The 10,783-nt window shown below is 46.6% G+C and overlaps 1 protein-coding gene across 1 annotated transcript in view; it reads left to right on the top strand.

Annotated features, from left to right (window-relative positions):
* The first annotated feature begins 302 nt into the window (after nt 1-302).
* Nucleotides 303-10,783, top strand: part of slc8a4b (solute carrier family 8 member 4b) — a 177,686-nt gene continuing 167,205 nt past the window's right edge. The window contains exons 1-2 of the mRNA XM_063186250.1: nt 303-1,027; nt 1,670-1,934. The gene's annotated coding sequence lies outside the window, so the exon portion shown is untranslated. The remainder of the gene's footprint in view (nt 1,028-1,669; nt 1,935-10,783) is intronic.

Here is a 10,783-nt window from a genome sequence, read left to right as displayed (position 1 = left end):
CTGTTGCAACGAATTAGTAGCCTCTATAAATGTACCGTAACAACTCCAAAAAGACGTCTAATAATAGAGATAAGATTTTGTCCATGGGAGTTGAGAGGAGCGCACACAGCCGCCGGTAACCATCAAGAAGTTTTGCTAACGCCGATGTGACACCGCCTTGCATGCGTGCGGTGCTTCTCTGTCGTCTCTCTCTCTCTCTCTACCTCCCACCCCCTTGCCTTCCCTTCCTTCCTTCACAGCGAGTCGGTGCTGATGCTAGAGCATCCCTTGCCTCTTTCTGAATTCATTCATTCCAAGGCGTCAGCCTCTCCAGTAGCCTACTCACCGTCACGGGATACCGATGGCTTCGGTGTAGGCTCACTGATCGGCTGTGCTTAATTCAGACAACCAACAACACACGGATTTATGTATTTCTCGTTGAGGGGCACGTCGCGTTCGTTTACAATTTGGCACTGCTGCGATGATCGACTATCTTGCACAGAGCCTGTCGATAGTGTTTTTGCGCCGGAGAGTCTTCGGGTAGTGACATTTGAAACAGAAGATGGATGCTTGTGTACGACGTGTTTTGCTTTGAAGTTTGCTACGGATTGAGACACATTTTTCTACTTGGAGGCGAAAGCCCATTTTGGCCGGAGCTTCACCAAGTTCCCGGTGTCAGTAAACAGTGACCAACGGGTTTGAGGTTCACCGGGTTGTCTTACAGGGGCACGCACAGGTTACACGCCGAGAACGTGAATGCCAATTTCTGACTGATCAAACTGGGAAACCCGGTTTTAAAAAAATCTGTGACAGACAAACAGTGCACGCAATTGAAATTGGTCATTATTTGAAGCCACACTCATAGCCGTCAGACGCAAACCTTGTCACACCAAGCCAGGCATATCTGAAGACCCCCCACCCCTCCCCGGCAGGTTTTCTGTTGATAACCTACGGACTTGCACACCACCACAACGTATCAGATAAGGATTTTTCCTCGAGTGGGTGATTTGACTGGAGGGCGCGGAGTACCATATTGGAGCAGCCACAAGTGAGTATGGATATGCGAGCTTCGCTTCTGTTATCTAGCAGCTGAGTGCATGGGCAGATTAAAGCAATGCCACGCATCATCTTAAGTGGATGAGCTTTTTATATATATGAAAATAATAATTTCCTGGAGCATGAAGGGCCAGATATAGCAAAGGCTATGCTATATATACATGCAAAATGAACAGATTTTTGAAAATCAGGCTTGGTTATCTTGGCTGCTTGCGCGCCTCTCGCGCATCCAATTTGTGTGTGAAAATTGGGTCTTTATAATTGCAATCATGAATATAAATTAGCTCTCGATAAATAGATGGGCTTATGCAAGCTACTTAATAAGCCCAAACTAGATCCAAATTGTGCGCGTCTATTTGATGCTATATATGTCTGCAACTCAGTCTCGTTTTGGTTGCGCAAGACGTAAGATCCCGCTTATCTTGTACATTAAGGTCTTGTATTTTTACGCACGTTGTTTGCAAGATCACTCGGCGCATTATAGCACTTGGCTTCATCTTGAATGTTGTTGTTGTGAGAACTTTAGGAGGAAGCCCTTGCAGCTATCTTCAGCAGCAGGGTACTGACAAATAGCTTGACGCGCGCCTAGTCGAGGCTATTATTGGAAGAGGTAATCTGTTTATTTCTTTTCCAGAGTGCTGGCGGGATAACGGTACCCTCCTGCCGGGATTGTCTGACCCGTCGCTACGTGTTTGGCGAGCGCAGCAACCACGCCCACGTGAAACACCTGTCCATCTCCCAGTTAGAAAAAAAAGCAAGAGCGCGGCGGGTCTCCGCCTGCCATGCGCTTGCACCCCGACTTCTGAGGGCAGCCAGTATAACCGTCGCAGGAGACCGAGAATTGCCAAATGGTGTGTGAAGACCACCTGTGCTCCGTAGTGCAGAAATAACGTGAAAAGGTAGGACCCCAGTCTTAGCTACCGCATGACTCATGTTGGGTGTTAACAAACGGAAGTATATTGCAGTATGGGATATACTGTAGCACATTGAAATGTGCATAACATAGAATGATGCACAGCACGTTTGTTGTCTTTGGATTTGGAGTGCAAATATTTTTTCGCAAATGTAAGGAATATTTGCAGCGCAGTTCTTCTGGCTGTAAATTACGCACGCAGGCAAGCACCAATCAGATGACTGATAATTAAGAGATGGCACAGATAAACACGAGCAGATTTTCGTCACCGGCCAGATAGGCATATTCGCACCTTCACAGGGCTACAACAGATGCTGTTTACATCCTACTCTCAGCTACATGATGCTCACCGAGGCACAGTAGCTACATCCCCCAGTGTTAGTTCAGCACTCAGAGAGTTGGTTGTACCACCTCCAAGTGTTTTCCCACTCGCCCAATGTTGAATGAACACTCTACAATTTACTGTGCGAGAAAGCCAAGAAAAAACCCTCCCCCAACAGCCCAGACACCAGATGCGAAATTCCCTTATTCCACAAGCAGAAGCAGAAGCTCACCAGTCCTCTAGCACCTTCAATCAGACTTTGAAGTTCTTCACTCGACCCAAATTCAAACAGGACACCAACTTTCATCTTTCCTTCCCTCTCTTCCCAGCCTACACCACACACACATTTCCCCTTTTCCTCTATTCTATTCAAACCCGTACCCATGCATCTCCTGAACCCCATTCACTCCCCTGTAACAGTCCCTATAGTACATTAGCACGCTGCAGTGCAATCCCCCTCATTATGTAACGAAATGAACTGGTATCCATGGATTGGTCCTTGCCATGATAATGTATCTGTGTATGACTGAGAAATAGAGAGATAAACACAGGGAGATAAACACACAGAGAGAGAGAGAATCTGCATTCATGTATGCGTGTTTGAATAGCATTAGGCTGCCCGCGTGTCAAGCACATCCCTATAATGATTGGATTACTTGTTGTGGGGAGGAGGAGGCTGAGGGGAAAAAAGTGGAATCTGCGGACCCAGGGCAACTGTGAAAGTAGGCTACCCATAATCCCTCACTCTCACTCTCTCCGCCTCTCTCAGGTTCGTGGCCCATCGTTCTGACATTAGAAAATGGTGGTGAAGCGTGTGCCCTGCTATGCTCTTTGCTAAAACATTCACTATTAATTCAAGACTTGGAGAGTTGGTTTCACATTTTCTAGTCCCAGAGCATACTCTTAAGTGTTGATTCAACACTGCATTTTATTTTACTGTCCCAAGGCAAATTTTAATTTCAATTATCAGTTCAATGTTAATTGAACATGTGTGGAGTTGATTTCAAACTCAAACAGTCAACGTCAACACTCGAAGTGTTGCCTTAACACTGGCGAAAGTACTGTGTGCTGTGCTGTGTTGTGTTTTGGGCGATGTCGCTCAGCTCTCACCCACTGGAGAAGATGGAGTTGATTGGGTTTGTCTGTCAAGACGCGTTTCTCTCACGCAAGAGCGAGAGCTGGCATTCCGATGCATCATTAAGGAGAAGGGCTCAGAGAGAGAGAGAGAGTGAAATATTAAATATCAATCTCGGGATATAACACCTCATTCCTCCCCTCCCCCTCCACCTCCATCGCTCCCAGACCAACCCCACATTTGCACCTGACAATGGGACGTGCTACCATGGTAACAGTCAGCCACATGTGTGGATTTTGTCCTATTGGAAACAACCTATCTATCCCCCACCGCCTGTACACACAACACACATATACGCACAATCACATACACACTGACACACTTTGGGCGTACGCACAATCACACACTCATGCACTGTACATACACACACACACACACTCTCTCTCTCTCTCTCTCTCTCTCTCTCTCTCTCTCTCTCCTCTCCTCTCTCTCTCTCTCCTCTCTCTCCTCTATCTCTCTCTCTCTCTCTCTCTCTCTCTCTCTCTCTCACACTCACTCACTCACTCACTCACACACACACACACACACACACACACACACACACACACACACACACACACACACACACACACACACACACACACACACACACACACACACACACACACATCTCTGTACTGAATAGAAGCCACTGACTGTCAGTCAGTCACTGTGACGATTTATCAGTCATTTGAGATGCATTTCCTCTGACTCAGGATCAAGGGGTCAGGTCGAGTAGAGGAGTGGGGGAGGAGGAAGAGAGCAGAGGAAGAGAAGAAAAGAGAGGAGAGGGGATGGAATGGATGGAGACAGGCTTGGACTGATAATCTGGCATGCAGGGCATTTCCAAGTGGGCTGTAAGTCCCCTGGGGCTGATGCTACAAGGTGTTTTGTATTTTCTTAGAGACGGGCCCACAATCATAAATTAGATGTTACCAAAATGGCACTGATCAAGTCGTCATGTATTATTAAAGGCCCTGTGCGCTGTCATCGTGGTGTACTACAGTTTTTCAGTGACTATAACGCCGCTCCACCGGCGGAACGGCGTGCGCTAAGGGGCTACTCTGTATATGAAGGCTCTGTCATAGCAAGGTTTTTTTTCAAAGATATTTTTAGGGGCTTTTGTGCCTTTATTGATAATAAAGTGGAGATTATGACAGGAAGTGAATGTGGGGGGAGAGAGATGGGGAAGAATCAGCAAATGACCCGGGCCAGAATCGAACCCGGGTTGCCAGCGCAGTAACCCAGTGCCCTACTATATCGTTAGGCCACGGCAGGGCCCTGTCACAGCAATGTTGTTATTGTATATTTGAGACTGGATGGGCAGGCTCTTCTTCGCGAAGTCCTTTTTGCCCTGTCCTTTTTTATGGTCCCAGTCCAACCCCGGAAGGACATGATGCATGGAAATGTGGAGATGATATAAGCATACGAGAGAGGGGGCACCTTTCAGATGATTTTTTTGTCCCAGGCCCAGGAAACGCTGTCAGTGGCCCAGTGTGGAGATGCTATAGGCTGGTTGGTCGTTGGGTCATCGGTCAATCTGGCCTCTTGCATGAACGGTCATGGTCCATGGAGTCGAAGGCGTAAATCTTTGGCTGTAGTCTGACTGTTTTTTATCCTGCTGCTGCTACTCTTCTCTGCTCCCTCTCTTGTGTTGTTTTGTCTCATCAGCCAGTCCAGCGAGCCAAGCACCCATCTGTGCAGAGGTAGAGCGAGCCACTGTTTGTGTCTGTGTCTGTGTCTGTGTCTGTGTCTGTGTGTATGTCTGCCTCACAACAGACAGGCGTGCGAAGATTGATTGATATTTCCCGGAATGGGCAGGTGTAATCCCCAAAGGGATGTGCAATCAGGCCTGATGCTGGGGCTGGGGGCTGGGGGCTGGGTTGGAGGTGGCATATTCCTTTTCTGTGTTTTTTAATAGTGTGCGGGGCCTCAAATGTGTATTTCATTGAGCCAGCCAGTCAGCATGATTTGTAGAAGGTGCAAGAAATTGTGTGCGTGTGTGTGTGTGTGTGTGTGTGTGTGTGTGTGTGTGTGTGTGTGTGTGTGTGTGTGTGTGTGTGTGTGTGTGTGTGTGTGTGTGTGTGTGTGTGTGTGTGTGTGTTTGTGTTTGTGTGTGCATGTGCATCTGTGCCTGCTTGTATGTGTCTGTATTCATACTCCTCAGTAAACTACGATTTCATCTACTGTATATACATCTAGCTTAAAAATTCAACCTCATCAGGGCAGTCAACAAATTAAGAACGCTGGTTGATTTACAGTATGTAGTTGCAAGCTTGTACTGAGTACCGCAAGCTCGCAACCAGTTACACATCCCTGTCACATTATCGCCATCGTAATGTGCTTGCGTGTGTTATTTGCAGACATTCAGCATGCACCAATGTAAAACTCAGCACTTAAGATTAAATGTAGTTAAAAACCACACTGGTGCAATCAAATTGTTCTTAGAATGTATGCCGACACTGAATGATGTAGTGAACTTACCGTACTACTAGGGATGGGCATGCGGTGAAAATTTCTTCGTCGATTGTCAGGAGAATTAATTATTATTATTATATGGTTGTGACGTCATCGGTCGAATGCTCCATTCATTTCAACGGGGCTCCCCAACGTTCGCACGTCTGTTATTTTTCGATAACGGACGGGTTGGTCTATAACAGACCGCTGTCAATGGCAACAAGACTTTTCACTGCTAAAGCGACTTTAAACAAGCCTCTAATCAGCTGCTGTGATAGACAACACCTGTTGTCCTGGCTACCTAGCTGTTGCCTAGCGGTGTTCCACAACGGCACTGTTTTGTTTTGCGCAGAAACAATCTTTTGACTTAACATTAAATAGGCCTAAAGAAATGTCCCCGCCATGTGTGAATCATTTGAGTATATCCATATAATAAGCGGGTTAACTTTCGGCGAGTCGGTCGCTTTGTGGAATAGCAGCACTTCAGAGAGAACAAGACCCCTCCGCTACGCGTCGGGGTCTAAAGATTCTCTCTGTCGTGCTGCTATTCCACGGTAGCGACCTTCTCGCCGAACGTTAACCCTTACATAATCGGTTAACCATTAACATTTTTATATTAAAAACATCACACATTTAGGCCCACCATTCCCTATACTCTTGTATTACAAAAATACATCAAAAACATAATGTTTTTCTTCAAGGATTTGTTTTTATTAACAACACAAGTGTCAAGTGATTAACAAGAAAAGTTAAACCTGAATTGGTGCGCAATGCGCAAACGAGGGAGGCTTCAAGTTCAATGTGCTTCAACAACGAAGGCACATAACGGTGCAGACATCGAGGCGAAGCTAGGTTGAGATGAATCACCGATTAACTGTATTTGTAATTCACATTGCAGTAATTACAGTACTCTGTCATTTTCTAACCGAAAATGGTCCCACGCCACACTTCGCAGAGACCTCTTCATGGTTAGGCAAAGCCCGCTCTATGGAAGCTCGCATGTAACAAGCAAGTCAAGCCAGGGTACGGTGATGGTGAGATATTGCCCCCTGCTGCCCAAATTGTGTAGGTGTAACAGCGAAATGCATTGCATTGAGGACGTGCACTAATGACCTACAATCAAATTTTTTATTATTATTTTTTTTTAACGGTTCGTCGGCGAAAATTAATTTCCTCGACTAAACGTTTAATGATCAATCATCGGTTAATCGGTTAATTATGCCCATCCCTACGTACTACTGTAGCAAGCAACCAGTGCCACATCAATTCTATGCAACATGGTCGTCCTCTGACTTAACCACGAGTTTATATCGGGCCTGAGCCCTCCGGATCTCAACACCGCCTCTTCAACTCAGCAACACAGGCCACCCGGAGCTGAGCGGACTTCTACTGCAGTATTTATAGCAAATACAATGAGATATTGACCACTGTGAATACATAAACAAGGCGCTTCTTCTCCCTCCTTTCAATTTCGCCACCATTGTAGTAAGTAAATTCAATTGCACACGGCATGAAAGCGTCAACAAACAACAAAAGGTGCAATCAGTCAGAATTCTATTATTTTCTTCATCGTATGTGGTTTGGCGGAAGCTTAACGAAGGCCTTTATCCACTCTCTCTGAAGGCCCTGAAAAGATATTGTAAAGCAAGGTTTTAACAAGGTTTTAGTACGTGCATGTGTTGCAGCATGAATATTTATAGTCGTACACAGTGGCGATCCTACAATGATTTGTGCCCCAGGCGACGCCCCCTCTGGCACGATACCCCCCCGCCATGACCTTATCCCCTGGTAAAAATCAATAGATTGGTTAAAAAAAACCTGTTATGTTAGCTGACTAAAAGCGCTAATATCATGCAATTATTGTAGAGTGGTAATAACCTGGAATGTAATGTCGTCGGGACAGGGAAATTGCCCGATTGGCACACCCCTATAGTAGTAGTTGGCCCTTTATTAGTACCACAAATCTGCAGATTACAGAATTAAGATTCACAAGCTAAGAGAGATTCACCAACAAACTTTTCCTGCTACCCAAGAGTAGTCCGTTTTGTTGAGCATCCCCCCCCCCCACCATAGTGTCCTGACCCCTGTTTTTGGAACCACACTAACTAAATAAATGACCCTGTTCAAAAGAAAAAGAAATCTGCTGTCACATCTAAAATGGAAAGCCATACTGTAACATTTCCCTGGCCGGAAGTTTGAAAGGCCATACAAGAAAAGTTTTCTTCTTCTAGTACTTCTCCCCTCTAGCTTTCTATTCTTTTGGAGTGGGCCGATTTATTTCGGAGATGCGGATATTGCCGGGCCTGCCAACCTCCTTTTATTAATACGTCGAAGCGAGAGGACAAGGGAGCAAGAGTGAGTGAGTGAGCGAGCGGGCAGGCGGGTGCCGGGCAGGCCGTGCCAGGAAGTGCATACACTTGCTCGTAATCTTATTTGACCCCGGATGAGGAAAAAAAAACTTTTAAAAAAGGAGAGAGAAAGAAAGAGAGAGAGAGAGAGGGAGAGAGGGAGAGAGAGAGAGTAATTAAAATTGATGAGTTGGATAGCGCTGTTGGATAGGACAACTCGACTCGGGCTAGGAGGCAAAGTATCATTAGCGGACCCGGCAGCCGTCAAAAAAGCTGCCATACTCATCACTCATCAAGCTCTCCTACCTTCTCACTGTAGTGCAGGCCCGCTGACAGCATTGGCTGGCCCCGAGGCAAATGACCACCCCCCACGCCCCCCAAATACATACAGTACAATATAATGAGGCCTCTCCTCTCCCTGGGCCCGGGACAACTTGCGCCCTTTGTCCCCCCTGTCGTTTTCCCTGTTGTAGAGCATAGTAGATTCTCTTCACTTCCTTGTCTTGTTTTGATGGACTCCCTACCCTACCCCGGCAGGTACAGTAATGGGCACCATAGCAGTGTTTGGCGGTGTGTTGAAACTGAAGCTCGTTCTATGTTTGGATGGAATAACTCTGGAGGGAAGATTTCCGTGTCTATTTGCCTGCAACGTGCAACGGTGGAGAGTTGTGTGTGTGTGTGTGTTTGTATGTGTACGTGTTGGCACGGCTTGAAGGATCTGGAAGGGTTGTGTGTGTGTGTGTGTGTGTGTGTGTGTGTGTGTGTGTGTGTGTGTGTGTGTGTGTGTGTGTGTGTGTGTGTGTGTGTGTGTGTGTGTGTGTGTGTGTGTGTGTGTGTGTGTGTGTGTTTGTAAGAGAGAGAGGAAGATGGAGAAAGATGGAGAGAGAGAGAGAGAGAGAGAGAGAGAGAGAGAGAGAGAGAGAGAGAGAGAGCGCGAGAGAGAGAGCGTGCCTTTTGTGACATTAAGAGGAGAGAGTAATGGTAACCTTCTTGCGGCTCTGATGAATTTTTTGGTGGCCGGGAAATGGGAAGGAAAGAAGGTGGTGGAGGAATGAATAGTAGTGGGGTGGGGCAGAGGGGGGCGCTGTGCTGTGGTGTGGAGTAGTATTGAGGCGGGTTAGGGTGTGAGATTGGGTGGTCGGTGAGGGTGAAATTGAAGTGATGGTGGCATGGTTCACAGTAGAGTTAGCACTCTTGACAATATTGTTAAATTGAACTCCCAGAGTGTTGAATTAACTCAGCGAAATGTAATATGGTACTGGGGAGAGGGTGTGTGTGTGGCTGAGCTGGGAGGGCGGACGTATTTTCTATTAATAGAGATCTCTGTGCGTGTAATAGCAAGATGGTGGATGGTTTCAGGAAACAGTTGTCAGTGCTGCCCGAGCCCGAGACCGAGCCCACTCCCATCATTTCTTGTGCGGGTTTAATTAACAGAGGATTAGGAGCTGGCATCTTGACAAAAGGTGTATGTTGGGGCCAACCATCCTTTTCTTGTCAAATGTATGTAGAGGGCGAGAGAGATACGAGAGAAATATATACTCTCCTAAAGGCAGACAATGAGGAATCTGTGAGTAACATGGTGTTTAGACTATTAAAGGGTTGAGTTTATAATTGAATACATGCGTCTATCAAACTGACTGACAGCTGGTGCATCTATCACTTCTTTGCCAGAGAGAGAGAGAGAGAGAGAGAGAGAGAGAGAGACAGAGAGAGAGAGAAAGAGAGAGGTGGGTAGGTGTCTGGGCCAGCATTTCAACCATCAGAGACTGTAGGCAATACATTGAAGGAAATGCTAAACACTATTAAAATGTTTCTAGCGTGCAACAACAACAGTTGAGCGACAGAGAACAGCAGATGATGGTACCCCAGCTTGATTTTTTCTGGCACGGGACATCTTTTAAGACAGGCAACGTGATGGACAGACAGCGAGGTCCTTGGCACAGCTGCGTCCATCTTATTTACACAGTGAGGCTATGTCACTAGGAGGGAAGGGGTACAATAGCTGGACGAAAAATGAAGTGGTGTCCGGTGTCATCTCTCTCTCGTCATCGCTTGTTGTTGCCACCAGCGACCCCGAGACCTCATTTGCGAAACGAGAGAGTGAAAGACAGAACGAGAGAGAGAGAGAGATAGAGGGAGAGAGAGAGAGAGAGATAGAGAGAGAGAGAGAGAGAGAGGCCACCAGTGACCCCGAGACCTCATTTGCGAAACGAGAGAGTGAAAGACAGAACGAGAGAGAGAGAGAGAGAGAGAGAGAGAGAGAGAGAGAGAGAGAGAGAGAGAGATAGAGAGAGAGAGAGAGAGGTTAAGGCCCTTTTCAAGTGCCGCCAACTAGAAGCGAGGGATCGGTGAGAGGAGCAAAGCTGAAAGAATAGAGGGTTGGACAGGACAGGAGCATGCGGTTTAGAGAGGCTTGCATGATAAAACAGGAGACGAGATGGAGATGAGAGACATGTGACAGAGGCCGAAGAGTGAGAGAGAAAGACGAAGAGAAAAAAAACGACAAGAAAAAGAAGGAGGAAGAGAGTGCTTGAGAGAAAGTGAGTCAAAACAGAGAAAAAGAGATAGAGAAAGACAGAGAGAGGGAAGGAAAG

The sequence above is a fragment of the Engraulis encrasicolus genome, chromosome 21, assembly GCF_034702125.1.
Source record: "Engraulis encrasicolus isolate BLACKSEA-1 chromosome 21, IST_EnEncr_1.0, whole genome shotgun sequence".
Taxonomy (NCBI): Eukaryota; Metazoa; Chordata; class Actinopteri; order Clupeiformes; family Engraulidae; genus Engraulis; species Engraulis encrasicolus.
The sequence above is the reverse complement of the archived record's forward strand: the minus strand, read 5'-3'. Positions and strand labels throughout refer to the sequence as shown.